Genomic DNA, 6,195 nt, shown 5'->3' with positions numbered 1-6,195 from the left:
CAACAGCATAGAGGATCGCACTGGCCACCACAGACTCATAGAAAATCCTCAGCATTTTCTGGCAGATGTTGAAGGACCTCAGTCGCCTCAAAAAATAGAGACGACTCTGGCCCTTCCTGTAAAGTGCTGTGGTGTTTTTAGCCCAGTCCAGTTTATTGTCAATGTGTACTCCAAGGTATTTATAGTCCTCCACAATGTCAACACTGACCCCCTGGATTGAAACAGGGGTCAAGTGTTTCCTGGTCTTCCTGAAGTCCACGATCAGTTCCTTGGTCTTTGCCACGTTGAGCTGCAGATGATTCTGCTCACACCACGTGACAAAGGAGTCGACCACAGCCCGGTACTCTGTCTCATCATCCCTGCTGATGCATCCAACCACCGCAGAGTCATCAGAAAACTTCTGAAGATGGCAGGTCTCTGTGCAGTGGCTGAAGTCTGTGGTGTAGAGGGTGAAGAGGAAGGGGGAGAGGACAGTCCCCTGTGGTGCCCCTGTGTTGCTAATCACCTTGTCAGACACACACTGTGGGAGACGTACATATTGTGGTCTTCCTGTCAGGTAATCAACAATCCAGGACACCAGAGAAGCATCCACCTGCATCGCTGCTAACTTATCACCCAGGAGGGTCGGCCTGATGGTGTTGAAAGCACTGGAAAAGTCAAAAAACATGACCCTCACAGTGCTCGCCGGCTGGTCCAGATGGGTGTAGACACAATTGAGCAGGTAGATGATGGCGTCCTCTGTTCCGAGACGAGGCTGATAAGCGAACTGAAGGGGATCCAGATGTGGTCTTACTATGGGTCGCAGCTGGTCCAGGATGAGCCTTTCCAGGGTCTTCATGATGTGGGAGGTCAGTGCCACGGGCCTGTAATCCTGGGGGCCACTGGGACGAGGCGTCTTTGGTACAGGGACGAGGCATGATGTCTTCCACATCACCGGGACCCTCTGCAGACTCAGACTCAGCATAAACAGTTTATGAAAGACTCCACACAGCTGGGGGGCACAGGCCTTGAGGACAAGGGGACTCACTCTGTCTGGTCCAGCAGACTTGCCTGAGTGAAGTCTCCTCATTTGCATCTCAACCTGGTATTGAGTGAAGGTGATGGGTGGGGGAGGGGTGTCAGGAATCTCACAGGAGGCAACATGTGAAGAGAGAGGCTGGCACAGTGGTGTGGCTCTGGATTCCAGGCTGACTGCAGGTGAGGTTGTGGGGGTAGGAGCAGACACTGTGGTGTCGAATCTATTGAAAAACAGATTCAACTCGTCGGCTCTATTCTCACCTCCCTCAGCTCCCCTGCTGTTGGTTGGCCTGAATCCAGTGATGGTCTTCATGCCCCTCCACACCTCTCTCATGCTGTTCTGCTGGAGTTTCCACTCCAGCTTCCTCCTGTAATTGTCCTTAGCCTCTCTGATCTTGTCCTTTAGTAACACCTGGACCTTCCTCACCTCCTCTTTGTTGCCCCCTCTGAAAGCCCTCTTCTTGTTGTTGAGGAGGGCTTTGATGTCCTTAGTCACCCACGGCTTGTTATTTGGGTAACAATGAACAGTCTGAGCTGGAACAATGGAGTCGGTGCAGAAAGTTATGTAGTCTGTGATACACTCAGTAAGCCCATTGATGTCCTCGGCGTGAGGCTCACAGAGTGTTTCCCAGTCGGTCACCTCGAAACAGCCCTGTAGTTCCGCTATTGCCTCCTCTGACCACCTCCTAACAGTCCTGGTGGTCACAGGTTCCCTCCTCACAATTGGCACATAGCGGGGGGGTGAGGTGAATCAGGTTATGATCTGACCTACCAAGTGGGGGGAGGGAGGAGGAGCTGTATGCATCCTTGACGTTAGCATACAGTAAGTCTAAAGTTTTCTCTCCCCTGGTGGGACAGTCCACATATTGTTTGAATGTTGGTAGTGTATTGTCCAGTGATACATGGTTGAAGTCACCCGAGATCACAATAAAGGCACTCGGGTGCTGAGTCTGTAGCCGAGCTATGGCAGAGTGGATAGTGTCACATGCAGCTGTGGGGTTAGCAGAGGGGGGAACATAAACAGCCACCAAGATGACGTGAGAGAATTCCCTGGGTAAATAATACGGCCTGAGTCCAACAGCACACAGTTCAGTGTCCGGGCAACAAATCCTTTCTTTGATTGTTATGTTGGCAGGGTTACACCACCGGTTGTTAACTAAAACAGCAAGCCCACCTCCTTTACGCTTACCGCTAGCGATGCTGTCCCTGTCCGCCCGAACAGTGTGGAAGCCTTCCACGGAAGCATTCTCATCGGGAATGACCTGGTGCAGCCATGATTCGGTGAAACACATCAGGCTACACTCTCGGTATTCCCTCTGACTCCGTACCAGTGCTGAGAGCTCGTCGATTTTACTTGCCAACGATCGCACATTTCCCATCACGATAGACGGCAGACACGGTTTAAACCTCCTCCTCGCTTCGAGCCTCCGCTGTCTCACCGTCACCTTTTTTCTTCTCTTCTGTCCTTGACCTCTGCATCCCCGATGTGTTTTCCTCCAAATTTCAGCTGGTACTTCTGCGGGCACTTCTGCGGGCCTGGCCAGCGAGCCGGCCGGCATCAGGGCGATCAGCTGATCTCTGGAGTAAACAGTCCGTGCGTGTAGGAGATGTGCCGCGGTCCCGTTCCATGATAAAAGTAACAGTTCCACGGCCACCAGAAGAACAAAAACTCTCTCAATCCACATGATTGAGTAAGAGATAGAAAACGGAGGAAAATACAAGTCAGAAAAAAAAAAGAATACGTAAGAAAAAAGAGCTAAACTAAGAGAAAAGCAGGAGCGACTGTAACAGGCTGCACGCTGGTTGGCGCATGCGCACTGAAGAAGAATATAATATGTATTAGCCCAAGAATAATGTGAGTGTAACCTTGAAGTAAAAACCCAAAACATATAAAAGGCCCAAAATCAAGTGCTGGAAAGAGAAAGTCAGTCCAAATATTGTCCAAATTTCCCTTGAAGTGCAACTATTTCTTCAGTTGCACATTTTAGCAGTGTGCCTTAAAATACAGGTAATTCTTGAGCAGTTCATAGTTTTGTCCTTGATGGCGTGTGTTATGAAGTGAGTTTGTTCGACAAAACCTGAAACTCCAGTCACAGATAATGACAGCTTTCATTGATAACCTAGGGCTTCTTCGTCAAACTCTGTGAAACCCATTAACAGAACTATTTAACTTGTCATTTGCCATTTCTTCTATTCTGTATGAACTGCTCGTGTACCACCTCACTTAACAAAAAGAAACAGGTCATGGGGAGAAGATATAAAAAGTATAACACCAAAACACAACACAGGTGCTGCAATTAAGGTGTGAGAGAGCAATGCTGAAGAAAACTGTTAATCTTGTAAATTCATAACTGAATACATTTATTTTAACATCCAGTGCACTCTCAGAACCACTATTTATTTCTACTGCGACAGCTGCACATTAGAGCTGTTAACTATAAACTTGATGCATTTCAACGTGCCACTAAAGAAGTGCATTTAGGTCTTATGTCATTGCCCCTCTAATGAAGGATAAGCAAAAATCACTCTAGTTTGTGGCAGTGAATATTCCGTTTTACTGACTTAATAATCTCTTTGCTAAATATCAATAAATATTTATCTGTTTTCTAATCTGTGTTTGATTTGTTGAAATTCCACAAGTGTAAAATGGACTTGGCATCAATCAGAACTAAGCATTAAAAAAACATATGAATTCATTTTCTGTGTCACTAACTCAATGTGAATAAATTCCTGTATAACTGCACATACTGTTAGGCCCATATTTATTTGGACACTGAGACAAGTTTTATTTTTTTTACCTGTTTACTGAAACATGTTCTAATTATAGTTACTGGACATGGACATAATGTGTAGACTCAGCTTTCATTTGAGGGTATCCACATTGAAACTGGACAAAGGGCTTAAGAGTTTAAGCTCCTTAGCATGTGCAACCCTCTTTGTAAAAGGATCTTTTGGGTGTGCTGTTCCATATTCCAGCTGAAATTGGAAAAGAGGCAAGGTACAACCTGGGCCAGTTGCCAGTCAATCACCGCGCTAAAAAAGAGAGACAGTGCAAGCTGCAACTTTAATTTTAAAACCTAGTAGCATATTTTATTGATACTTTTTGTTTGTTTTTTAATTACAAGTAATCCTCTGCAAAGCTTTCCATTCTGCCATAATTTTATGACTTCATTTTCGTTACCATGACTAACTGGAGAGAGGTCTCATGCTTTCATGATATTTTTCTGCCAAGAAAACAAAAATACCAATGAGACATCATAGTTTGTTCCGACCTATAGTATACTTTAAGTTTTCCAGCTATTAGGCAACAAGTTACAAAAAAGAGACGATCGCATAAAAACCTCCCTCATATCTCTTTTGACTAGATCTGAGTGTGAGAGACCAGTATGAAATGGTATAAAGGAGAAATAATGTGCCAACATTTCTCTGAAAGATAAAGGGCTAATGTGTCCTTCTATGAGATGGGAGTGTTGGAACAAAAGCCTACAAAAACTGTATTCCTCTAGTCAAAGAGCCCCTCTTTTCAATGAAAAAGCAATATAGAAGATGAGGTGTGGCAGCAGCTGAAATGCATTTCCATTAGGAGCCAACCTCCTTGAACTCAAATTGTGTGCTCTACTGTACTTTTAGATTTTGCGTGTGAATGCATCTGTGAGAGACAAAGAAAGACACGAGGGAGAGAGAGAGAGAGAGAGAGAGAGAGAGAGAGAGAGAGAGAGAGAGAGAAAGGACACATTCAGGTTCACGATGCATGTGTTACCTCTCAGACCCTGTTCTGGTGTGTTTAATCCTAAAATCCACACTCTGGTTCATTTCTTGTACTCATCCAGTACCTGTAACAACGGCTGCCACCACCCCCACCCAAGATAACAGGATTTGCTTCCATCAGACCTGTTTTATCATGACTCAAGCTGTATTACTGGTAGATTAGAGAGAGGCTTGGGGATTGAGCCATGAACCTTCCTGCTGGGCAGGCGGGTGACTCTGCCTACGTGGCTCTGAGTTGGCCTTTTCCAAAACAACAAAACTGGAGATGTGTGTAGATCCAGTTTCTTGTAACAAAGAGAGGGAGAAAAATGTTTTAATCCATGTGCTACGAAGCAGGTCAATTGTCCTTTCAGTCAAAAAGTGCTGAAATTACTTTATTATTAAGAACAGTTCCATAGTACGTGATGAAAACTTGCTTATAACAAAGTCCAAGACATTCCTAAAAGTATTTTTATTAGAGTAAATGGACCCAAAATACCTTACCCCGATAGCAGCATCTCTAATTAGAAACTCATATTTCTTTTGAGGCATCGTTTGACACATCACTTCCCAGCACACACTTAAGCTATTCTTTGCCAGTTTGGTACCATGTTTCTACTTTCCAATTTGTGTTTCTATTTTGTATCAAATAATACTTCTGATTACAATTGGGGACACCATGGAGTTTGAAGTTTTACAGTCCTAAGCTAATTAAACCCAGTCCTGCTGGGTTTAATTAGCTGTGATAATGTTACTCCACACTTTTCTGTGGAGGTCAGACAGAAGCAGTCAGTTAATTGTATTCCGTACTAAACCTTGTGTCCCAACCAATTTCCAACAAGAGCTCCGGAAGTCAATAATTCCAAATTAAAACACACTACAATCTCTGTCAGAGGAGCATTTCTTGTGATTAACCAATAACATTGCCACTTTCACCTTCAGAGTTTGTGTGTTTGCCTACACTCAGCATACATTTTCTTTTAGAACTTGTGCCTGTTTCTTTCTGTCCAGCCTTGACAATAGCAGCTGAAGCCAGTGCCTCTCAGGGCCATGCACACTTGAGACGACATCTTGTTTCTCAAGTTTAAAAACAAATATTTTTAAAAACTATTTGTGCGCGTAACTGTAAGAGTCCGAAACAGTGGAAATAGGAAATTTCCCCATAACTTCTCCACTGACTGGATATAGCTTGATGTAAGTGGATATATTTTGACTGGTTCCTGTGCCATTAAGAACACATATTGTGAACTGTTTTTGCAGTTCCATGCTCCAGTTCTGATTCATGAATGGCAGAAAAACTAATTGTTCATCAAAACATCAAAAGGTGCGACCTCTTTTGCAGGGCTGTCATGAAAACCCTGCAATAGCACAATAAATGTTGCTTTAACAAAACATGTCACCACGCTGCAGTGCCATGATGTTGACACCATG

This window comes from Aulonocara sp. 'chitande type north' Nkhata Bay, linkage group LG1, assembly GCF_057382095.1.
Source record: "Aulonocara sp. 'chitande type north' Nkhata Bay isolate Kocher_YH1m ecotype deep benthic linkage group LG1, A_spYH_male_GT1.1, whole genome shotgun sequence".
NCBI lineage: Eukaryota > Metazoa > Chordata > Actinopteri > Cichliformes > Cichlidae > Aulonocara > Aulonocara sp. 'chitande type north' Nkhata Bay.
Note: the sequence above shows the minus strand (reverse complement) of the source record.